Here is a 26,502-nt window from a genome sequence, read left to right on the forward strand (position 1 = left end):
ACCACAGAGAGAGAGAGAGAAAGAGAGAGAGAGACGCCTACCTTATCTCTAACAGTTTAAAGTGCTCCACTTGGCCTCCATCACTCTTATCACACGTTGAATTCAGGGAGCCCATTTCAATGATAGCATTTCCCACTCTCTTGCAGAGAATGGCAATACAGAGCCTTTCAAGGATGCTATGCCCCCTTTCCAGTGCATTTTTCAGTCTGGTGAAAGGAGTGTATTTTTAAGAGACTGCTGTAACTGATCATTTTGCCATCTTCAAACCAGAAGTCCTATATCTTGCCCTTTTCAAACCACTTAACCTGACTTTTATTCCTATCATTCTAATGCTCTTGCTAAGATTACCAATAATCTTAGAGCGCCTAGGTGGCTCAGTGGGTTGAACGTCTCACTCTTGATTTTGGTTTAGCTTATGATCCTGGGGTCATGGGATTGAGCCCTGGGTCAGGCTCCACACTAAGCGTGGACCCTGCTTAAGATTTTCTCTCTCTCTCTCTCTCTCTCTCTCTCTCTCTCTCTCTCGCTCTGTGCCCCTCTCCTCTGCTCTCGCTCTCTCTCTCCTCCCCTGCCCCCTCCCCCCCAACAAAGATTACCAATAATCTTATGTTGCTAAATCCAAGGGACACCTTTAGCAGCATTTTACAATTTCTGTTCTTGGCTTTAATATTGCATTCTCCTTTGGAATTCCCTGTACATCTCTCCCCGTACATCCCTGCCTTAAGCCTGGCTCTTCCTCCACCATTCATTGTTTAATGTTAGGGTATTTTAGGACTATTTCCTCAGTTTTTTTTTTAATGTTTGTATATTTATTTATATTTATTTTTGAGAGAGAGTGAGCAGGGGAGGGGCAGAGAGAGAGGAGAGAAAGGGGGAGAGAGAATCCCAAGCAGGCTTCACACTGTCAGTGCAGAGCCCTATGTGGGGCTCAAACTCACAAACTGTGAGATCATGACCTTAGCTGAGATCAAGAGTTGGATGCTTAACCGACTGAGCCACCCAGGTGTCCCTAATGTTTACTTATCTTAGAGAGAGTGGAGGGAAGGACAGAGAAAGAGGGAGACAAAGGATCTGAAGTGGACTGCGCTGACAGCAGCCAGCCTGATGTGGGGCTCGAACTCATGAACCACAAGATCATGACCTGAGCTGAAGTATGATGCTCAACCAACTGAGCCACCCAGGCGCCCCCTACTTCCTTAGCTTTTTTCTTTTCTTGCCACACAAACCATTCTCTGTAGGTCATCTCATACATCTCAGGTCTCTACTTGGGTTGTTCTCCCTTCCTAGAATACTCTTTATCCCCTTGATATCTGGCTAATTTCTGTTGGTCTTCAGATGTTAGCCTAAATGTATGCCCTGAGTCTAAGACTTCTTGATGCCTTGGACGAGGTTAGGAACACTTTTTGAGCACTCAGAATTTCCCCTTTACAATAATTACATTTCTAATTACTTATTCATGTCTCATTTCCCATTAAATTGTAAGCACCTTGAAAGCAGGGGCAGTGTTAATACCTAACATAATGCCTGGCATGTAGGTGGTGCTCAATAATATTTATAGATTATTCATAGTTGAATAAATAGAAGTAAGGGTCAAATTTCATTTCATTTCAAATTGCTGAACAACTGTGGTCCAACCTTATTTGTTGAATAATATATATACTACCCATAATTTATAACACCTTCTTTTTCTTATATTCTTATATACCTAGACTATTTCTAGGCAATTATCTTCAATCTCATTGCTCTATCTACATGTAATTATGCCTACATCATGATATTTATTTATTTATTTATTTACTTATTTATTTTTGAGAAAGAGAGTGCATGTGGGGAGGGGACAGAGAGAGAGGGAGAATCCCAAGCAGGCTTTGTGCTGACATGGGGCTTGAATCCATAAACCATGAGATCATAACCTGAGCCCAAATCAAGAATCAGACATTTAACCCATTGAGCCACCCAGGTGCCCCCATGCTATCTTTTAAAATAAACTTTTATTTTAGAATAATTTTAGATTTACAGAAAAGTTACAAAGACAGCTCCTGTAGGGGCGCCGGGGTGGCTCAGTCGGTTAAGCGTCTGACTTCAGCTCAGGTCATGATCTCACAGTCTGTGAGTTTGAGCCCTGCGTCAGGCTCTGTGCTGACAGCTCAGAGCCTGGATCCTGCTTCAGATTCTGTGTCTCCCTCTCTCTCTGCCCCTCCCCTGCTCATGTTCTGTCTCTCTCTGTCTCAAAAATAAATTAAAACATTAAAAAATTTTTAATTAAAAAAAAACACACAAAGACAGCTCCTGTATACACCTCATTCAGTTTCCCCCCATTGTTAACATCTTACTTTAATTACCACCGTACATTTGTCAAAACTAAGAAACTAACATTGGTACATTATAATTAGCCAGGTGCAAGACTTTGAGTTTCATCCACTTTTCCCATTAATGTCCTCTTTCTGTTTCAATCCAGGGCATTTAGTTTCTATAACTTCTATTAGTCTCTCTGGTCTGTGGTAGTTTCTTAGTGTTTCCTTGCTTCTAATGACTTTGATAGTCTTGAGATGTACTGGCTAAGTATATTGTAGAATGTCCCCTAATCTGAGTTTGTCTAATGTTTTCTCATAATTAGACTGGGCTTATGAGCTGTTGAAAAGAATATCACAGAGGTCAAGTGCGCTTGCCTATCCCATCAGGGGTAAATGATACTCATGTGACTTCATTGATGATGTTAATTTTCATCACTTGGTTAAGGTTGTGTTAGCAAGTTTCTCCATTATAAAATCACTGTTTTCCCCCTTCTCTGCCCTGTCCTCTCATAGAGTTAGTAAGTATAGCTGACCCTTGGAGGGGAGAGAGCAGAAATTAAGCTAGGCACCCTAGAGGTGGAATCTCTACATATGTTATTTGGAATTCTTCTGAGAGATTTACCACTATTTTAATTAATTATAGTTTTTAAAACACTTAAAGTTTCTGGGAAGGGGAAATCTTCACTCATTTTTTATTTTATATTCTTCCAGAAGATATTAAAATTATCTTTAAATCATGTTACAGTTAAAAATTAATTTGATGTTGATTAGAATTATACTTAAAAATACATTAACTGGGAGGGCGCCTAGGTGGCTCAGTCAGTTGAGTGTCAGACTCTTGATTTCAGCTCAGGTCATGATCCTAGGGTCATGGGATCGAAGCCCACATCAGACTCCCTGCTGAGCATGGAGCCTGCTTAAGGTTCTCTCTCTCCCTCTTTCCACTCTCCTGCTCTTGCTCTCTCTCTCTCTCAAATTAAAAAAAAAAAGAAAGAACTGGGGAAGGACCAACATCCAGGAATATGGTACCTATCTCTATTTAGTCAAATATTCCTTTATAGTTATTATTATATTCTGATAATAAGTTCTGGAAGCACATAAACAGATATGCAAGGATCTGTTTTGTAGTCAGACACTGCAGTCCTGTGGCTTGAGAGTCAGTCTGAAGATTGAAATAATGTCCTGGCTGTCCCAGGGAAGAAGCTTATCAGAGATATAAACTTGAGGTTGTAATTGAATTTTGCTACATGAAAGTAAATTATATAGAAAACAAGATTACAAAACCCCGAATGCAGTTTGGGGAAAAGGCTGATAAAAACTGTACATTCTTTGGGGCACCTGGGTGACTCAGTTGGTTAAGCATCCAACTCTTGATTTCAGCTCAGGTCATGATCTCATGGTTCGTGGGTCTGGGCCCCACATCAGCAAAGAGCCTGCTTGGGATTTTCCCTCTTTCTCTGCCCCCACCCCCACCTGGCACACACATGTGCGTGCTTTCTCTCTCAAAATAAATAAATGAACCTTAAAAAAAAAAATCATACATTCCTTGAGCTCAGGGACCAGGTTTAATTAATCTTTGTATTCCCTACAATTCTAGGACACACTGGCACACACAAGCATTTGTTGAACATCTGTTGAATAAGCAAATAAGTCAGTGAATAAATATTCACTTAAAGTCTTGGCCTTAAACTCTTGGCCATACCAAAGATGTGTTTTTTTCTTTTCTTCAGCCTTAGCAGATATTGTTTTCTATTTAAAAATTTTTAACAGTGTTTAAAATGTTTTTATTATTTTTGAGAGAGAGAGAGAGAGAGAGAGAGCGAGAGCATGAGTGGGGGAGGGGCAGAGAGAGAGGGAGACACAGAATCCGAGTTGTCAGTACAGAGCCTGATGTGGGACTCGAACTCACAGACTGTAAGATCATGACCTGAGCCAAAGTCGGATGCTGAACCAACTGAGCCATCCAGGCACCCCTAATTTCTTAAAATTCCAGTAGAGTTAACATACTTTTATATTAGTTTCAGGTGTACAATATAGTGATTCAACATTTCTATACATTACTCAGTGCTCATCAAGATAAGTGTACTCTTAATCCCTTCCACCTATTTTACCCATTCCTTCCCTCCCCCCCCCCCCCCCCCCCCGCCACCTCTGGTAACCATCAGTTTGTTCTCTATAGTTAAGAGTCTGTTTTCTAGGGGTGCCTGGCTGGCTCAGTCAGTGGAGCATGTGACTCTTGATCTCAGGGTCATGAGTTAGGGTCCCATGTTGGGTGTAGAGGTTACTTAAAAAAAAAGTTCTGTTTTCTGGTTTGTCTCTTTTTTTCCTTTGTTTTGTGTCTTAAATTCCACATATGAGTGAAATCATATGGCATTTGTCTTTCTCTGACTAACTTATTTTGCTAAGCATTATACTTTCTATATCCATCCATGTTGTTGTAAAGGACAAAATTTCATTCTTTTTTTATGGTTGGGTAATGTTCCATTGTATGTATATACCACAATCTTCTTTGTTCATTCATCTATTGATGGACATTTTGGGCTGCTTCCATTATTTGACTATTGTAAATAATGCTGCAATAAACATAGAGGTGCTTATCTTTTCAAAATTAGTGTTGTATTCTTTGGGTAAATACCCGGTAGTGTAATTACTGGATCATATGGTAATTTTATTAAAATTTTAAAAAATATTTATTCATTTTTGAGAGACAGAGAGAGACAAAGCATGAGCAGGGGAAGGGCACAGAGAGAAAGGGAGACACATGATCCGAAGAAGGTTCCAGGCTCTGAGCTGTCAAGCACAGAGCCCGATTCAGGGCTCAAACTCATGAACCTCGGGAGACACATGATCCGAAGAAGGTTCCAGGCTCTGAGCTGTCAAGCACAGAGCCCAATTCAGGGCTCAAACTCATGAACCTCAAGATCATGACCTGAGATGAAGTTGGAGGCTTAACCGACTGAGCCACCCAAGTGCCCCAGTAATTCTATTTTTAATTTTTTGAGGAACCTCCATATTGTTTCCATAGTGGCTGCACCAGTTTGATTCTACCAACAGTGCAAGAGAGTTCCTTTTTCTTCACGTCCTCACCAACACTTGTTTCTCATGTTTTTTGTTTTTTTTAATTAAAGAAAAAGTTTATTTGTTTATTTTGAGAGAGAGTGAGAGCATTAGTAGGGAAGGGGCAGAGAGAGAGAGTGAGTGAGAGAGAGAGAGAGAGAGAGGAAGAGAGAGAATCCCAAGGAGACTCCATGCCATTAGCACAGAGACCGACGTGGGGCTTGATCTCATGAACTGAGAGATCATGACCTGAGCCAAAACCAAGAGTCTGTCACTCAACCAACTGAACCACCCAGGTGCCCCTTTAATTTTTTTTTTTTAAGTAAACTCTATCCCAAAAGTGTAGCTCAAACTCATGACCCCGCAATCAAGAGTCACATGCTCTGCTGACTGAGCCATCCAGGCACCCCTGTTTTTTGTGTTTTTGATTTTTGCCATTCTGATAGGTGGGAGATGATATCTCATGGTGATTTTGATTTACATTTCCCTGATGATAAGTGACATTGAATACCTTTTCATGTGTCTGTTGGCCATCTGTATGTCTTCTGTAGAGAAATGTCTGTTCATGTTTTCTGCCCATTTTAATTGGATTATTGTTATTATTTTTTGGTGTTGGGTTGTATACCAAAGATACGGCTTTTTTAAATTATTTTTTTAATATTTATTTATTTTTGACAGAGAGACAGAGCATGAGTGGGGGAGGGGCAGAGAGAGAGGGAGACACAGAATCTGAAACAGGCTCTAGGCTCCAAGCTGTCAGCACAGAGCCTGATGCTGGGCTTGAACTCACGGACAGCGAGATCATGACCTGAGCCAAAGTTGGATGCTCAACTGACTGAACCACCCAGGTGCCCCCAAAGATATGTTTTGATCATTGTTATGATACACCAGCTTCCACAAATGGTTAATTTTACATGCTTATATTATTTGAATGACTTGTCACTAGCTTTTTCATTAGTGTCAACAATATTTACATTCAAGTTTAAACGACAGAGTCACTAAAAATGGCATAAATCTAACAGCATTGAAAGTATGTTTATTCTCAAGCTTTGTGCAGTGGCAGTGTCGTAGCCAATGGAGTTTATCTGAGGCGCGGTTATTGTTAATTGAAAGTATGCTTACTATCAGCCCAACATATTGAAATATAATTCTATAAAAGATTACATTTAAAGAGCAGAATATAAAATCACATCCAGGCCATGATTACAATGATAAATCAAGCTTGCACATGGTAATAGGCATATATTATTTATGTTGCTTAGCATCCTTTCTCTGTTTTTTCCTAAGAGCACATTTTTTTTTTAAGACTTATTTATTTTTGAGAGAGAGAGTGCAAATGGGGAAGGCGCAGAGAGAGAGGGGGCAGAAGACCTGAAGCGGGTTCCGCACTGACAGCAGTGAGCTCAATGCAGGGTTCAAATTCACAAGCTGCAAGATCAAGACCTGAGCTGAAGTCAGACATTCAACCGCTCATCCTACTGAGCCACCCAGGTGCCCCACATGTGTTTTGTTTTTAAGGAAACCACTTCTCACCAGTTCTCAGCTATGTAGGTGGATCCTGATAATTCAGGTCAATCTGAACTTTATCTCCCTCTCCATAGAAGTTGGTTCATGGATGGGTGGGTAACCCAATCAGAGCCTGTTTGCTAGGGCTTGATGAAGTGTGAGGATGTGGGATCTAGAACGTCTATAGCTGTTGCTACCATACTGGGGGGGCCTGGAACTCCCTAAGGTTACCACATGGTGCCTGAGGATAAAGCAACACAGTGGTAGGCAGAATAGAGTAAATGAAAGAAACTTGGTACTTGGTGATTTAGTTTGAGCTGCTAGGTCAAGCCTCAAGCTCATCTTGAGCAATTCCTTTATTGTTTAGTCATTTGCAAGTGGAACGTCTAATAGATACACAGTCAAGGACAGGAAACAAGGGGGAATAAAAAGAGTATTGATTTGTTGCAGTCACGGGATTGAGAGTAATTTTTTAAATTTCTACTAATATTGTTTATATGACTCATAACTGACAAGGGTTCTGGATGTTGGAAAAAACTCTCAAAAGACAAAAGGTCTCAATAGGCATAGTATTGTAAATATATATTTGCAACATAGCATTCATTGTAAATGTTATGACAGTTCTCTTAATTCTCTTCTGTATTAAGCATGAACAAGCAGGCTGCTCAGTGTTAGACCACATGCTTTCAGAATGGAAGCAGGTCCATCTACAGAATACAACTTGTGTTATTCCATCTCAACACATCTGAAGAGGGTGGTTTTCCCAACCCCAAATGCATATTGTTCTTTCCCACCCACCAACCCCATCAGTCATATCTTATATCTTTAGGATCTAGGTCAAAACTTACATCTTCATACCTCAGCTGGATATGCTCCCTTCTTCATCAAATTTTCACAGAACTTGTTACACATTATCTTGTTGTATATGTGGCATTTACTATGCTATGCTGCCTAATACTTTTAATATATCACATTTAAATATCTTCAGTTAGATAGTAAACCCCTGAAAGGAAAGACAAATAAGCACACGGTAACTGGAGTTAGACATACCTGGGGTCACGTTCAATTTCTGTTATTTAAGAGCTGTATGAACTTTGCTAAGTTACATCACCATCTCTGAACCCTATTTTCCTCATCTTTAAATAGGATAAATTATACCTTCCATACAGAATTACTATTGTGATTAAATAAAATGGTGTAAATAAAGCACTTAAGGGGTGCCTGGGTGGCTCAGTCAGTTGAGCATCTGACTTCGGCTCAGGTCATGATCTCACGGTTCATGGGTTCAAGCCCCGCGTCGGGCTCTGTGCCAACAGCTTGGAGCCTGGAGCCTGCTTCGGATTTTGTGTCTCCCTCTCTCTCTGCCCTTTCGCTGCTCACACTCTCTCTTTCTCTCTTAAAAATAAATAAACATTTAAAAAAAAATAACAAAGCACTTAATGTCAGGCAAAAAAAAAAAAAAAAAAGAAAAGAATGGAAGCAAGGCCATTTCACAAGTGCATATGGTAAATATACAACTATCTGGTGGTCTGTTATGTGGCACTTTTCAAATCTTAATAGAATAAATGAAGATTATAAAAATTAAATCTGGGTTGATTGAGTTCACCTAGTGTCAGTATTCTAGAAGAACAGAATGAGACTGCACAATAGACATTTCATAAGTAACCATACGTCTTCATTTTTCTCTCAGATCCCTGCATCACTGCCACCTCTGCTGAACACCAGCCCTACCTCTCAGCAGTCAAGGGCTGAGCCTCATTCTGTGGCATCTGCCTTTATAAAGTGTGGTGAAAGGTAGTCCCTTTCCTCCTTCAATGTCAAAGAACTGAATTTCAAAGATACTTTTGGTTTCTGATTACTCAAAAGAAGAGGAGGAATACAAGACAGAAGAAAGACTCTAGGGACAGAGAGAGAGAGTGTCAAGAGCCTCTTTAAGTAGAAATGCGTAAAGTGAAGGGGACTAAGAAATGACAAAAATACTTTAAGTCTTCACAAAGACTAAACAGTTTATAAAGACAATACAAACATCTTTAAAACGTTTTGGATGGGGCACCTGGGTGGCTCAGTCAGTTGAGCCAACGACTTCGGCTCAGGTCATTATCTCACGGTTCATGAGTTCGAGCCCCGCGTCGGTCTCTGTGCCAACAGCTCACAGCCTGGAGCCTGCTTCGGATTCTGTGTCTCCCTCTCTCTCTGACCCTCCCCCGTTCATGCTCTATCTGTCTCTGTTTCAAAAATAAATAAACATTTAAAAAAATAAAAAAAAATAAAAAAATAAAATGTTATTGGAGTATGTTAACCAACTGGAATTTAAATAAAAACTTTAAAAAATGTTATTGGATTTTGTTAATACTGTCCCCAAAATACAGTATGAATACATTCAACTAACAGAAGTAACTGTATGAATAAAGAAAAGACAAGACCTTGTAATTTTAATTCCTCACTTTGTATGTGGACATTAGCCAAGGTGCCTTTTGGGTGTGCTGAGGAGCAGAGCCTCTCTACCCCCTCTAAGAGCTATGTGTCCATCTCATTTATGGCCATATCATACTGGGCACTTTGAGGTTATGTCTTTGATCCAATCAGTTTGATTCCAGCACCAAAGCCTTTATCACTTCTCAGTGAGTCAATATCTCTATTAATATTTATGTTTAAAACAATTGAATATTTAGGCTCTGTAAAAAACCAGAGCAAAAACCTGCACTCTACTTGAACTAAAACCTAACTAATATATGGTTTTAGTGGGTCATAGAAATTGGAGGGATCTGAAAATGTTAGGTTTCTCTTGGTCTGTTTACAGAAGCTTCATGTTTTTAACAACACAAATTATATCATTTAGCTCATGCCTCTCCTTTGCCCCTCCAGCACCCAGATTTCCCCTCTCAAAATAACATAACAGCACTTTGGTTTTATTCAGGTATTTGAAAAGCATTTTTTGAGTGCTCATTTTATTCAATCCTTGACTTTTAAGTATTGAGTCTGCTGAGGGGTATGGATACCTAAACAGACAATTTCCATACAGAGTGACAGAGATAAGAACACTATGCTGTCTTAGCCCAGGAGAGGGAAAGGTTCCCAGGACACAGAACAGGATAGAATAAATGGGAATTACTCAAGTAAGGAAAGGGAGAAGGGCCCTTTGAGTCAGAGGAAGCACCTGTACAGACTTGAGAATTAAGTTCACAGAACTAGGTACCTGTTGCTAATTTAGCAAGGCCAAATCGTAGCTGGGGAGTGGAGACAGGGTGGGTTAAGGAGTAGTGGGAAAAAAATATCACTTCACTCATTGTTTTTTAAACTGTACAATACTCATTAATGACCTATTAAAACAATTTATTTTCTGAAAAAGGATAGAATAGAATAGAAAATATCAGAATGCAGTAAAGGATAAGTATTGGTATGTCTGTTGTTTATAGTTGTGTGTAGAGTGTATAGTGTGTGCATGTGGTAGATCACAAAGTAAAATGTATTTCTTAGTATTTCTTTTTGTCCCACATGGTCAAAAAAATTGAAAGTCACTGTTCACAGCATAGAAAATTTTATTTATAGTTTACAAGGTGCTTTTAGGTATCCTATTCTTATTACATGGCCCTGCCTCCATTTTTTATTTGTCATTTACTCATTCCTCAAATACTTATCAATACATATTTTACTTTTGGTGCTAGGAAACTCCCTGAGAGAAGCTCAATCTATGGGAGATGAACAAGTAAAGAGATAATAATAACAGCTACTGTTGATCACAATCCTCAGGGTGTGTATTGTGAACCACCTGTTTTGGAATCCCCAGGAAAAAGTGCTTATTAAAACACAGGTAATAGGCTCTGCACCAGACCTACTGCATCAGAATTTCTGTGTGGGGCCCAGGGATCTGCAATTTTAATTAGAGGTCCTCAAAAACATCTTACACACATTCAGTTTGGAAAAGATTCATTTCTTTTGTTTTTTAAAGTTTATTTATTTATTTTGAGAGAGAGAGAGAGAGAGTGTAGGGGGGGGGCAGGGGGAGAGAGAGAGAGAGGGAGAGAAGAAGAGAGAGAGAGAGAGAGAGAGAGAGAGAAAGAATCTGAAGCAGGCTCCATACCAGTAGCGCAGAGACCGATGCAGGCCTCGAACTCACGAACTGTGAGATCATGACCTGAGCCAAAATCAAGAGTTGGATGCTACCGACAGCCACCCAGGCACCCTAAAAGATTCATTTCTGGAGTGTATGCTGGAAGCCAACATTGTTCTCAACACACTGCTCAGTCACTTGGGTCCTTTTTTCAGTTCCTTCAAGAATCCAACACCCTTGCCACTTAGGGCCTTTCCACATACTATTGTTTCCTAGTCTGGTATACTCTCACAGTTCCCTGGCCAATTTTAATCTACACAAATGTTATTTCTTTAGGCAGTGTTCCCCAAAACCAGAGGCTTCAAAAGGGGCTTTTGTGATATGCCCCCTTGTGGTAGACACTAAAATGGCTGCTCCCCATTCAAAGAAAGGATTGTTAGGGGTAAGGTCTACTGCCAGCTGCCAGCCTTTAACTCCTTTAGTTCCACCTCAGCTTTTGTGAGGAGGTTATGCTCTTCTCCCATGGCTTCAGCCAGTAACTAAGATTGTGGTTTAAGAACCTGGCCATTTCTGCCTAATGTGGGAGTCCTGTAATGTGCAGTCATTCCTCCACAGCTCTCTGGCAAATACTTTGACAGACCTGTATTGCTATCTTCATGGCTCCTCTTGCCCAATCCTCCTTGCTCCCTTTTCCTTTCATAGGTCTTACTCCCAATAAACCTTTTGCCTTCCTGACTCCATCTCAGCATTCCTTCCCAGAGGATTCAACTGCCACACTTGTCTTGGTATGGCTGGAAGAAAGAGACTGAAGGAGAGAGGCCTAAAACCAGGCTGTAGAGGTAAGCAAAGCCAGAACACACAGGTCTTGTTAGGCCATGCTAAGTATTTTTTACTTTGCCATTAGGGCAGTTGGAAGTCACTGCATGTTTTTAAACAGACTGAGGAGGAGTGGGGAAAATGATCAAATGTAAATTTGAAAAATTTGAAAAATGATCTAAATGTAAATTTAGAAAGACCACTCCAGCTGTTATATGTTAAAAAGGCTGGAGACTTGGGAGACTGAGGACAAGAAGATCAATATGCATGCTATAACTGGAGTCTAAAAAGAGAAAATAGTGGCTTGGACTAGGATGAACCAGAGACAGTGAAGGTTTGAAAGATATTTAAAAAGTAGAATCTCCAAAATTTGGTGATTTATTGGATGTGGGTGGTGTGGGAAATGTAAAAGTCAAGGATGCCCAGATCTCTGGCTTGAGCTACTGTGTGGAAAGTGGTGCCAGATGCTGATACAGGGAGTCCTGTGGGAAACAAATGTGAGAGTTCAACTTTGGACATGCAGAGTTGGAGATGCCCCTGGGATATCCAAGAGCACTATAAAGAGTTGGATATATTGTTCTGGAGTGTGAACAGAAATTTAGGCTGGAGAAGTACATTTGGGAGTCCTTAGCATACAGATGGAAGCAAATGAGATCATCCAGGAGAGGTACAATGTTTTGAGAGAGACGTAAGAGATTGACCTAGGAAACTCAGGCATATAAGGTTCTGGAAGGGGACAAGAGGTTAACAAATGAGACTTAGGCCAGGGAATATGGAGTCACAGAAACTTTGAGAGGGTTTTTGATAAGGAGGAGATATAAATATTACCTAGTGTCTAAGCAAGGTAAGGACTGAAACTATTCTTTTGCCTTAGTGACATGGAGGCCATTGGTGAACTTAATAAGAGACATTTCAAATGAAGTGGCAGAGGTGGAAGCTAGACTGGAATGACCAAAGAGTGATGGAAATGGAAGAAGTTGACACAATTAGTGTTACAACTCTTTCAAGAAATTTGGTTCTGAAGAAGGAGGGCAACAGGCAGTATTAGTGAAAATGTGGAATCAGGGTTTTATGTTTTTTGTTTTTAGGATAGAAGAGGCCTGAAAGTGGTTAGAAGTTGATGGGAAAGGAGCCAGCAGAGATGATAAGAGAAGAAAGTGATAATCAAAGGCAAAAGATTTCTGAGAAAGTGGGATGGTGGCGGTGGGGGTGGGGACAGGACTGTAAGGCTCAGACAGAGAGACTGACATTGGAAAGAAGAAATGCCACCTCTTTCTTTGGAACAGAAGGGAGGAGAAAAGTGTGGATGTGAATACTAGTAGACCTGTAGGTTTAGTGGTGGGAGGAACTGTTTGTGACTAGGAGATAGGGAAGGTGGAAGGTTGGAGGAGAGTGGAGGAGGAGGTTTAAAATAGTCTTAGGTAGTGGGAAAATGAGCTTTTTGACCACAGGGGTCTTACCAGGAAATGTGGTGGACCTAGCTAATTTTTTAAAACTTTTTATTGTAAAAAATTTCAAGCATATACAAAGTAAGCAGAATAATATAATGAACTCAATGTATCTATCATCTGGCTTTAATAATTTTAATATTCTGTTATTCCTATTTTATCTATGCTTTCACCCACTTACCTCTCTTTGTTACTATTGTTTTTGTGGTTATTTTTAAGGTAAGATTTACATATATTGAAATGCAAAAAAGCTAATTATGTAATTTTGACAAATGGATACACCTATATAACCCACACCCCTCTATCATCATATAAAATGTTTCAGTCCCAGAAAGATCCATCCTGTCTTTCTCCATCAGCCCTTCTCTCTGCCTCTCAGAGGGAACCACTGTTCTGATTATTTTCATTTTAGATTAGTTTTTTTTTTTTTTTAATGTTTATTTTTATTTTTGTTTTTTTTATTTTTTTTTATTTTTTAATATATGAAATTTACTGTCAAATTGGTTTCCATACAACACCCAGTGCTCATCCCAAAAGGTGCCCTCCTCAATACCCATCACCCACCCTGCCCTCCCTCCCACCCTGCCCTCCCTCCCACCCCCCATCAACCCTCAGTTTGTTCTCAGTTTTTAACAGTCTCTAATGCTTTGGCTCTCTCCCACTCTAACCTCTTTTTTTTTTTTTTTTTTTTCCTTCCCCTCCCCCATGGGTTTCTTTTTTTTTTTTTTTTTTTTTTTTTTTAAAGTTTATTTATTTTTGAAACAGAGAGAGACAGAGCATGAACGGGGGTGGGTCAGAGAGAGAGGGAGACACAGAATCAGAAGCAGGCTCCAGGCTCCGAGCCGTCAGCACAGAGCCCGATGCGGGGCTCGAACTCATGGACCGCGAGATCGTGACCTGAACCGAAGTCGGACGCCTAACCGACTGAGCCACCCAGGCGCCCCCCCCCATGGGTTTCTGTTATGTTTCTCAGGATCCACATAAGAGTGAAACCATATGGTATCTGTCTTTCTCTGTATGGCTTATTTCACTTAGCATCACACTCTCCAGTTCCATCCATGTTGCTACAAAAGGCCATATTTCATTTTTTCTCATTGCCACGTAGTATTCCATTGTGTATATAAACCACAATTTCTTTATCCATTCATCAGTTGATGGACATTTAGGCTCTTTCCATAATTTGGCTACTGTTGAGAGTGCCGCTATAAACATTGGGGTACAGGTGCCCCTATGCATCAGTACTCCTGTATCCCTTGGATAAATTCCTAGCAGTGCTATTGCTGGGTCATAGGGTAGGTCTATTTTTAATTTTCTGAGGAACCTCCACACTGCTTTCCAGAGCGGCTGCACCAATTTGCATTCCCACCAACAGTGCAAGAGGGTTCCTGTTTCTCCACATCCTCTCCAGCATCTATAGTCTCCTGATTTCTTCATTTTGGCCACTCTGACTGGCGTGAGGTGGTATCTGAGTGTGGTTTTGATTTGTATTTCCCTGATAAGGAGCGACGTTGAACATCTTTTCATGTGCCTGTTGGCCATCCGGATGTCTTCTTTAGAGAAGTGTCTATTCATGTTTTCTGCCCATTTCTTCACTGGGTTATTTGTTTTTCGGGTGTGGAGTTTGATGAGCTCTTTATAGATTTTGGATACTAGCCCTTTGTCCGATGTGTCATTTGCAAATATCTTTTCCCATTCCGTTGGTTGCCTTTTAGTTTTGTTGGTTGTTTCCTTTGCTGTGCAGAAGCTTTTTATCTTCATAAGGTCCCAGTAATTCACTTTTGCTTTTAATTCCCTTGCCTTTGGGGATGTGCCGAGTAAGAGATTGCTACGGCTGAGGTCAGAGAGGTCTTTTCCTGCTTTCTCCTCTAAGGTTTTGATGGTTTCCTGTCTCACATTCAGGTCCTTTATCCATTTTGAGTTTATTTTTGTGAATGGTGTGAGAAAGTGGTCTAGTTTCAACCTTCTGCATGTTGCTGTCCAGTTCTCCCAGCACCATTTGTTAAAGAGACTGTCTTTTTTCCATTGGATGTTCTTTCCTGCTTTGTCAAAGATGAGTTGGCCATACGTTTGTGGGTCTAGTTCTGGGGTTTCTATTCTATTCCATTGGTCTATGTGTCTGTTTTTATGCCAATACCATGCTGTCTTGATGATGACAGCTTTGTAGTAGAGGCTAAAGTCTGGGATTGTGATGCCTCCTGCTTTGGTCTTCTTCTTCAAAATTACTTTGGCTATTCGGGGCCTTTTGTGGTTCCATATGAATTTTAGGATTGCTTGTTCTAGTTTCAAGAAGAATGCTGGTGCAATTTTGATAGGGATTGCATTGAATGTGTAGATAGCTTTGGGTAGTATTGACATTTTGACAATATTTATTCTTCCAATCCATGAGCAGGGAATGTCTTTCCATTTCTTTATATCTTCTTCAATTACCTGCATAAGCTTTCTATAGTTTTCAGCATACAGATCTATTACATCTTTGGTTAGATTTATTCCTAGGTATTTTATGCTTCTTGGTGCAATTGTGAATGGGATCAGTTTCTTCATTTGTCTTTCTGTTGCTTCATTGTTAGTGTATAAGAATGCAACTGATTTCTGCACATTGATTTTGTATCCTGCAACTTTGCTGAATTCATGTATCAGTTCTAGCAGACTTTTGGTGGAGTCTATCGGATTTTCCATGTATAATATCATGTCATCTGCAAAAAGCGAAAGCTTGACTTCATCTTTGCCAATTTTGATGCCTTTGATTTCCTTTTGTTGTCTGATTGCTGATGCTAGAACTTCCAGCACTATATTAAACAGCAGCGGTGACAGTGGGCATCCCTGTCGTGTTCCTGATCTCAGGGAAAAAGCTCTCAGTTTTTCCCCGTTGAGGATGATGTTAGCTGTGGGCTTTTCATAAATGGCCTTTATGATCTTTAAGTATGTTCCTTCTATCCCGACTTTCTCAAGGGTTTTTATTAAGAAAGGGTGCTGGATTTTGTCAAAGGCCTTTTCTGCATCGATTGACAGGATCATATGGTTCTTCTCTTTTTTTTTGTTAATGTGATGTATCACGTTGATCGATTTGCGAATGTTGAACCAGCCCTGCATCCCAGGAATGAATCCCACTTGATCATGGTGAATAATTCTTTTTATATGCTGTTGAATTCGATTTGCTAGTATCTTATTAAGAATTTTTGCATCCATATTCATCAGGGATATTGGCCTGTAGTTCTCTTTTTTTACTGGGTCTCTGTCTGGTTTAGGAATCAAAGTAATACTGGCTTCATAGAATGAGTCTGGAAGTTTTCCTTCCCTTTCTATTTCTTGGAATAGCTTGAGAAGGATAGGTATTATCTCTGCTTTAAATGTCTGGTAGAACTCCCCTGGGAAGCCATCTGGTCCTGGACTCTTATTTGTTGGGAGATTTTTGATAACCGATTCAATTTCTTTGCTGGTTATGGGTCTGTTCAAGCTTTCTATTTCCTCCTGATTGAGTTTTGGAAGAGTGTGGGTGTTTAGAAATTTGTCCATTTCTTCCAGGTTGTCCAATTTGCTGGCATATAATTTTTCATAGTATTCCCTGATAATTGTTTGTATCTCTGAGGGATTGGTTGTAATCATTCCATTTTCATTCATGATTTTATCTATTTGGGTCATCTCCCTTTTCTTTTTGAGAAGCCTGGCTAGAGGTTTGTCAATTTTGTTTATTTTTTCAAAAAACCAACTCTTGGTTTCGTTGATCTGCTCTACAGTTTTTTTAGATTCTATATTGTTTATTTCTGCTCTGATCTTTATTATTTCTCTTCTTCTGCTGGGTTTAGGCTGCCTTTGCTGTTCTGCTTCTATTTCCTTTAGGTGTGCTGTTAGATTTTGTATTTGGGATTTTTCTTGTTTCTTGAGATAGGCCTGGATTGCAATGTATTTTCCTCTCAGGACTGCCTTCGCTGCATCCCAGAGCGTTTGGATTGTTGTATTTTCATTTTCGTTTGTTTCCATATATGTTTTAATTTCTTCTCTAATTGCCTGGTTGACCCACTCATTCGTTAGTAGGGTGTTCTTTAACCTCCATGCTTTTGGAGGTTTTCCAGACTTTTTCCTGTGGTTGATTTCAAGCTTCATAGCATTGTGGTCTGAAAGTATGCATGGTATAATTTCAATTCTTGTAAACTTATGAAGGGCTGTTTTGTGACCCAGTATATGATCTATCTTGGAGAATGTTCCATGTGCACTCGAGAAGAAAGTATATTCTGTTGCTTTGGGATGCAGAGTTCTAAATATATCTGTCAAGTCCATCTGATCCAATGTATCATTCAGGGCCCTTGTTTCTTTATTGACTGTGTGTCTAGATGATCTATCCATTTCTGTAAGTGGGGTGTTAAAGTCCCCTGCAATGACCACATTCTTATCAATGAGGTTGCTTATGTTTATGAGTAATTGTTTTATATATCTGGGGGCTCGGGTATTTGGCGCATAGACATTTATAATAGTTAGCTCTTCCTGGTGGATAGACCCTGTGATTATTATATAATGCCCTTCTTCATCTCTTGTTACAGCCTTTAATTTAAAGTCTAGTTTGTCTGATATAAGTATGGCTACTCCAGCTTTCTTTTGGCTTCCAGGAGCATGATAAATAGTTCTCCATCCCCTCACTCTCAATCTAAAGGTGTCCTCAGATCTAAAATGAGTCTCTTGTAGACAGCAAATAGATGGGTCTTGTTTTTTTATCCATTCTGATACCCTATGTCTTTTAGTTGGCGCATTTAATCCATTTACATTCAGTGTTATTATAGAAAGATATGGGTTTAGAGTCATTGTGATGTCTGTATGTTTTATGCTTGTAGTGATGTCTCTGGTACTTTTTCTCACAGGATCCCCCTTAGGATCTCTTGTAGGGCTGGTTTCGTGGTGACAAATTCCTTCAGTTTTTGTTTGTTTGGGAAGACCTTTATCTCTCCTTCTATTCTAAATGACAGACTTGCTGGATAAAGGATTCTCGGCTGCATATTTTTTCTGTTTAGCACACTGTAGATATCGTGCCAAGCCTTTCTGGCCTGCCAAGTTTCAAAGGAGAGATCAGTCACGAGTCTTATAGGTCTCCCTTTATATGTGAGGGCACGTTTATCCCTTGCTGCTTTCAGAATTTTCTCTTTATCCTTGTATTTTGCCAGTTTCACTATGATATGTCGTGCAGAAGATCGATTCAAGTTACGTCTGAAGGGAGTTCTCTGTGCCTCTTGGATTTCAATGCCTTTTTCCTTCCCCAGTTCAGGGAAGTTCTCAGCTATAATTTGTTCAAGTACCCCTTCAGCACCCTTCCCTCTCTCTTCCTCCTCTGGGATACCAATTATGCGTATATTATTTTTTTTTAGTGTATCACTTAGTTCTCTAATTTTCCCCTCATACTCCTGGATTTTTTTATCCCTCTTTCTTTCAGCTTCCTCTTTCTCCATAACTTTATCTTCTAGTTCACCTATTCTCTCCTCTGCCTCTTCAAGCCGAGCCATCGTGGATTCCATTTTGTTTTGCAATTCGTTTAAAGCGTTTTTCAACTCCTCGTGACTGTTCCTTAGTCCCTCGATCTTTGTGGCAAGAGATTCTCTGCTGTCCTGTATACTGTTTTCAAGCCCAGCGATTAATTTTATGACTATTATTCTAAATTCACTTTCTGTTATATTATTTAAATCCTTTTTGATCAGTTCATTAGCTGTTGTTATTTCCTGGAGATTCTTCTGAGGGGAATTCTTCCGTTTGGTCATTTTGGAGAGTCCCTGGCGTGGTGAGGACCTGCAGTGCACTTCCCCTGTGCTGTGGTGTATAACTGGAGTTAGTGGGCGGGGCCGCAGTCCGACCCGATGTCTGCCCCCAGCCCACTGCTGGGGCCACAGTCAGACTGGTGTGTGCCTTCTCTTCCCCTCTCCTAGGGGCGGGATTCACTGTGGGGTGGCGTGTCCCGTCTGGGCTACTTGCACACTGCCAGGCTTGTGTTGCTGGGGATCTGGTGTATTAGCTGGGGTGGGTAGGCAAGGTGCACGGGGGCTGGAGGGGCAGGCTTAGCTCGCTTCTCCTTAGGTGATCCACTTCAGGAGGGGCCCTGTGGCAGCGGGAGGGAGTCAGATCCGCTGCCGGAGGTTTGGCTCCGCAGAAGCACAGAGTTGGGTGTTTGCGCGGAGCGAGCAAGTTCCCTGGCAGGAACTGGTTCCCTTTGGGATTTTGGCTGGGGGATGGGCGGGGGAGATGGCGCTGGCGCCTTTGTTCCCCGCCAAGCTGAGCTCTGCCGTCCGGGGGCTCAGCAGCTCTCCCTCCCTTTTGTCCTCCAGCCTTCCCGCTTTCCGAGCAGAGCTGTTCACTTATGACCTCCCAGACGCTAAGTCGCGCTTGCTGTCGGAACACAGTCCGTCCGGCCCCTCCGCTTTTGCCAGCCAGACTCGGGGACTCCGCTTGGCCGGCGAGCCGCCCCTCCGCCCCGGCTCCCTCCCGCCAGTCCGTGGAGCGCGCACCGCCTCGCCGCCCTTCCTACCCTCTTCCGTGGGCCTCTAGTCTGCGCTTGACTCCGGAGACTCCCTTCTGCTAATCCTCTGGCGGTTTTCTGGGTTCTTTAGGCAGGTGTAGGTGGAATCTAAGTGATCGGCAGGACGCGCTGTGAGCCCCGCGTCCTCCTACACCGCCATCTTCCGGCACTCTCCTCTCATTTTAGATTAGTTTTACCTATTCTAGAACTTCTTCTAAATGGAATCATACAGTATGTATTCTTTTGTTTGTAGCTTTTTTTGCTTAGCATTATGTTCATGAAATTTATCCATGTTGGTGTATGTATCAGGACTTTGTTTCTTCATTTCCTGAGTAATTATTTAATCATAGAAATATGTCACAATGTGTTTATCCATTCAGTTGCCGAAGGATGTTTGGGTTGTTTATTGTTTTGTGCTATTATAAATAAAGCTACTCTGAACATTCTTGTACACGTCTTTTTGTGAATATGTATTTTTAGTTCTTTTGGCTTAAATACTTAGGAATGAAATTTCTAAATAAAGTATAGGCTTGTGTTTGACTTTGTAAAAAATTGCCTAACCTTTTCTCAAAGAGTTCCATTTTAAATTCCCACCAACAATGTCTCAGAGTTCTGTTTGCTTCACATCCTTTTCAATATTTGGTGATACCAGTTTTAAAATTTTTTAGCCATCATAGTGGGTGTTAGTGGTATTTCATGGTGATTTACATTTGCATTTTCTTTCTTTAAATTTTTTTTTAAATGCTTATTTATTTTTGAGAGAGAGACAGAGCGTGAGTGGGAGAGGGGCAGAGAGAGGAGGAGACACAGAATCCAAAGCAGGCTCAAGGTTCTGAGCTGTCAGCACAAAGCCCAATGTGGGGCCCGGACTCACAAACTGCAAGATCATGACCTGAGCTTAAGTCGGAGGCTTAACCGACTGAGCCACCCAAGTCCCTCATTTGTATTTACTTGGTGAGTAATGGTGTTGAATACTTTTTCATGTGCATATTGGCCTTTCATATATCTTCCTTTCTGAACAATCTATGTCAAACTTTTGCCTATTCATTGTTAACTTTAGGAATCCTTCATATATTTTGATTATAAATCCTTTGTCAGATATATGTTTTATGAATATATTCTTCCATTGTGCGGCTTGCCTATTATCTTCTTAATGATATTTTTGATGAATAGAAGTTTTATATTTTGGTGAAGTCTAATTTATCACTTGTTTTATTTTCTGATTATTGCTTTGTGTGTCATGTCTAAAAAAATTTGCCTGCTCCCATGTCTCCTTTTTTTCCCCTAAAAGTTTTAGTTTTAGGTTTTACATTTAGGTATCCCATGAATTAATTTTTGTGCATGGTATGAGGTAAGGGTTGAGGTTCATTTTCCTTATATGATAATCATCTGTTTGAGCACTATTTATTGAAGGCATTTCCTTTCCTAATGGATTGCTTTGGTGCCTTTGACTCACCATATACATATGAGTCTATTTATGGGTTTGCTATTCAGCTGCATTGATCTATATGTCTATCCATATATACCTGTATCCTATATGCCAGCATCACACTATGTTAATACTGTAGTCTTCTAGTAGATATTGGAGTCAGGTAGTATAAATCCTCCAGCTTGTTTCTTTTTTCAGGATCATTTGGTTCCTTCCAGATCCTTTGCATTTCCACATACATTCATGAAAGTGCTTGTCAATTTCAGACAAACAAACAAACAAACAAACAACACCCTTGTGTAAATTGATTGAATCTATAGACCAATTGGGGGAGAATTGGCATCTTAACAATAATGAATTTTCTGATCCATTAATATGATATATCTCTCCATTTATTTAGGTCTTTAATTTTTCTTGGTTTTGTTGCTTTCAGTGTACACGTTTTTCACATACTTTGTTAAATTAATACGTAAATATTTGATGTTTTTTAAGGTTATTTATTTATTTATTTTTGAGGGAGAGAGAAAGAGAATGAGCAGGGGAGGGGCAGAAAGAGAGGGAGAGAGAATCTCAAGCAAGGCTTAGTCTCACGACCATGAGATCATAGCCTGAGCTGAAATCAAGAGTTGGATGCTCAACCAACTGAGCCACCCACGTGCCCCATGATGTTTTTTGATGCTATTGAAAATTAAATTATTTTCTAATTATTTCTATGCCATGCATGGAGTTGATCAGATATTCTGAGTAACTATGAAATTCATAGGATAGGGCTGTTCTAGGGTCCCATGGCTAGTCCCAGTTTCAGAAGGTGGCCTAGAGATTAGATATTCACTAGTCATCAAGGTATTCTTTCATGGGATTGCATGAAATTGGATCACCAGAATGGTGCTGACATGCTGGTTTTGGTTAAGTAAATTTTTTATACAGAGAGGGGCTTTATACAAAAAAATTCTTCCATACCTTGAACTCTCTAGGGGCAGCCGTGACTGGGATTGTGGTTGTCCTCCTGAGAAGAGGAGAGAAACCGCATGTCAGGGGGGTTCTTTTGTCTCCTATGTGATATCATTCATTCTGGTAAGAACCATTACTCTGTATCCTTCTGAGACCCAAGAGAAGGGTAGTTACTACATTTTGTTCCCCACCACTATTTCCAGTGAAGCCTCTGAAGTCGGTCATCATAAAATAATTTATCCTAATGTTACACTGCATCCTTGGTCAGAAATTTATCCCTTATTCTATTTAAGTACACATGATTGTATGGCCAATATACATTTCAAGGAAGCTGATTCCTAGACTCAACCCAGTTGAGTCTTATTCTGACTAAATTACATTGAACTTTGGAGACATTTTAAATCTATGAAGTTGAGATGGGAACCATTATGAAAAGCTAATGTGAATGTTCTGTTTACTCATGGCTTTTGTATAATTTATTCATGCTCTTTTAGGCTAGTAAAATTATTCCCATGTTATTTTAGTATTTCTAATTAACCAAAGTGAACATCATTGATGAGTGACAGGGCCTCTCAACTGAAGGATGCCTTTATGCTGAAATCAGCACCACTCTGGCAGCAAAGGAAAGACTCTAAGCCTATTCTTGTGTACTGATAAGTAACTTTCTAGATTCTTATCTGATCTTAGTTTTTGTTCCTGGGAGGAAAAAGACAGTGATTTTTTTCCTAGGTCTGAACCTATATTGTAAAATGTTTACTCTAAAAAAAAAAATGTTTACTCTCATAGAACTTGTGGCCTAAAGGCAACTGCATTTGCTATAACTACAAAGTAATTAGCTTGCTAGATATTTTCCATAAGGAATCCTGATGTCATCATGGTCAGCACTATTCTCACCATATGAGTAACATGTTGAAAGGACAACTGCATGGGTAACAATGACAGAGCTATGGTTTGAACTTAAAAAGGATAACTAATAATTTAGTTATAAATAAATGTGGGTAGCCGAATAATATGGCTTAGGGGCCCCCAAAAGATGCATCCTCTAATGTGGAAATCATAGAGTATAACATTAGTCAAAAAGAAGGTATGAACTTATTCAATTCATGGATTCTAGATGCACTTTTTATTTCAAAAGTTTTTGATAATATTCTTTGATTAATATGTTACTTGTCTATTTCTCCTTCTTCAGATCTTTCACCAGACCAAGGAGAATAAGCTTACTGTAAATACATGATCATTCCTAGAAATTTCCCATGATTTATGTAACTCGATTATGTTTCTAATGCTGCTTTTCTCATAGCACTATTTCTCCATTTCTATTTGGACATAAGCACCTGTTATCACTAAGAATGACTGCCAGTGATCTTAATAGTTGTTAGTTCTTTATGAGACTGAAGTGCTACCTACTGCACTACTGAGGCACCTAATAGTTGTTAGTTCTTTAAAGAATAGCTGTTTAGGGGCACCTGGGTGGCTCAGTCGGTTAAGCGGCTGACTTTGGCTCAGATCATGATTTCGCGGTCCGTGAGTTCGAGCCCGGCGTTGGGCTCTGTGCTGACAGCTCAGAGCCTGTAGCCTGTTTCAGATTCTGTGTCTCCCTCTCTTTGACCCTCCCCCATTCATGCTCTGTCTCTCTCTGTCTCAAAAATAAATAAACATTAAAAAAAATAAAAAAAAAGAATAGCTGTTTGTTCTTTAAACCTCCTCCCCCCAATTTTAGCTGTTACCCCAAATCAGTGTTCTTCCTAAATGTGGCAACTGAGACAAATTGAAACTTATTAGGTTCCCTCCTCTCAAATAAACTCCTTGTCCCCTTATATTTTCAGTATTTAAAAAAAGTCATATTGACTTGGGAAACTGTGACCTAACACTTGTGGGGACAACTGGCAATAGTGGGTAGCGTGTGTTAGTGATAATTAGAGACTGCTTTGTGTTGCCTGTCTGATTCAGGTGGTGGCAGCAACTCAGAAGGAAGGACTAGAGGGGAGAACTTCCTGAGCAGTGGTAAACTTCTTTTTTTTCCTCTTTATTATCCTTTTATTTGTTTTATTTTATTATTATTATTTTTAATTTACATCCAAATTAGTATATAGTGCAACAATGATTTCAGGAGTAGATTCCTTAATTCCCCTTACCCATTTAGCCCATCCCCCCTCCCACAACCCCTCCAGTAACCCTCTGTTTGTTCTCCATATTTAAGAGTCTCTTCTGTTTTGCCCCCTCCCTGTTTTTATATTATTTTTGCTTCCCTTCCCTTATGTTCATCTGTTTTGTCTCTTAAAGTCCTTATATGAGTGAAGTCATATGATATTTGTCTTTCTCTGACTGACTAATTTCACTTAGCATAATATCCTCCAGTTCCATCCACATAGTTGCAAATGGCAAGATTTCATTCATTTTGATTGCTGAGTAATACTCCACTGCATATATATGTACACCACATCTTCTTTATCCATTCATCCATCGATGGACATTTGGGTTCTTTCCATACTTTGGTTATTGTGGATAGTGCTGCTATAAACATTGGGGTGCATGTGTCCCTTCAAAACAACACACCTGTATCCCTTGGATAATACCTAGTAGTGCAATTGCTGGGTCGTAGGGTAGTTCTATTTTTAGTTTTTTGGGGAACCTCCATACTGTTTTCCAGAGTGGCTGCACCAGCTTGCATTCCCAAGCAGTGGTAAACTTCTTACCATCTCCTTCTTCCTCTATTAGAGGGATGGGCAAAGTGTAAGGCAATATAATTTTTTTTCATTTTATATTTCTTTTTTAAATTAATTTTTTAATGTTTATTTATTTTTGGGGGGGGGAGGGGCAGAGGGAGAGAGAGAGGGAGACGCAGAATCTGAAGTAGGCTCCAGGCTCCGAGATGTCAGCACAGAGCCTGACGTGGGGCTCGAAATCACAAACTGTGAGATCATGACCTGAGCTGAAGTCAGACACTTAACCGACTGAGGCACCCAGGTGCCCCTAAATTTCTTTTTTTTAAGCCACATTATTGAGTTCAAAAAGTGAATGACATACAAAAAGCTGTACATATTTAATGCATACAACTTGGTGAGTCCGGAGATAAGTGTAAATCCGTGAAACTACTGCCATAAACATACCCATCATCTCTAAAAGGCAGGGCTCTGAGGAAACTAGCCTTGTTTTGCTTAAAAACCTGGCAGTAAACTAAGGACAGATGACTTACAAGGGGGTGTGCACCCTCTGTAAAAACACCACAATTATACTTGGTTGCCACTAGAACTATAAGTGGGGTCAAATCTCAGTCTACTCTAGGGGGTCTGGTATATAATATGGCCCAAAAAGGAGTAGTTAGTACATCAAATGAATTATCACAAGGTTTATTCTGGAGAACGTTCCATGTGCACTGGAGAAGAATGTATATTCTGCTGCTTTAGGATGAAATGTTCTGAATATATCTGTTAAGTCCATCTGGTCCAATGTGTCATTCAAAGCCATTGTTTCCTTGTTGATTTTTTTATTAGATGATCTGTCCATTGTTGTGAGTGGGGTGTTGAAGACCCCTACTATTATGGTATTACTATCGATGAGTTTATGTTTGTGATTGATTTATATATTTGGGTGCTACACATTTGGCACATAAATGTTTACAATTGTTAGGTCTTCTTGGTCTATAGACCCCTTGATTATGATATAATGCCCTTCTGCATCTCTTGATACAGTATTTATTTTGAAGTCTAGATTGTCTGATATAAGTATGGCTTATATACTTATATATACTCCAGCTTTCTTTTGTTGACCATTAGCATGATAGACGGTTCTCCATCCCCTTATTTTCAATCTGTAGGTGTCTTTCGGTCTAAAGTGGGTCTCTTGGAAACAGCATATAGATGGATCTTGTTTTCTTATCCATTCTGTTACCCTATGTCTTTTGATTGGAGCATTGAGTCCTTTGACGTTTAGAGTGAGTACTGAAAGATATGAATTTATTGCCATGATGATGCTCATAGAGTTGGAGTTTCTGGTGGTGTTCTCTGGTCCTTTCTAATCTTTTGTTGCTTTTGGTATTTATTTATAAATATATATTTTTATAATATATTCATATATATTATAAATATTATTAATATTATAAATATTATATATAAATATATAAATATTATATAATATATTATAAAATATTTAAATATATAACTATGTATACAAATATATATTTATATATTTTTATATTTATATATCTCTATATATAATATATAAAATATAAAATGCTATAAATATTATATATTAAATATATATAAATATATATTTATAAATATATATATTATAAATAAATAAATATATATATATTTTTTTCATCTTTTCTCCCTACAGAGAGTCCCCCTTAAAATTTCTTGCAGGGCTGGTTTAGTGGTCACAAACTCCTTTAATTTTTGTTTGGGAAACTTTTTATTTCTCCTAGTTTGAATGACAGTCTTGGTGGATAAAGAATTCTT

The 26,502-nt window shown here is 39.6% G+C and overlaps 1 long non-coding RNA gene and 1 pseudogene across 1 annotated transcript in view; one reads left to right on the forward strand and one right to left on the reverse strand.

Annotated features, from left to right (window-relative positions):
* LOC144617255 (uncharacterized) overlaps positions 1-26,502 on the reverse strand; it is a 56,682-nt gene that overhangs the window by 8,080 nt on the left and 22,100 nt on the right. The window contains exon 2 of the long non-coding RNA XR_013557616.1: positions 22,052-22,097. This is a non-coding gene — a long non-coding RNA (uncharacterized LOC144617255). The remainder of the gene's footprint in view (positions 1-22,051; positions 22,098-26,502) is intronic.
* LOC132673929 (U4 spliceosomal RNA) lies at positions 6,397-6,506 on the forward strand (annotated as a pseudogene).

This window comes from Panthera onca, chromosome C1 (assembly GCF_046562875.1).
Source record: "Panthera onca isolate mPanOnc1 chromosome C1, mPanOnc1 haplotype 2, whole genome shotgun sequence".
Classification (NCBI taxonomy): Eukaryota; Metazoa; Chordata; class Mammalia; order Carnivora; family Felidae; genus Panthera; species Panthera onca.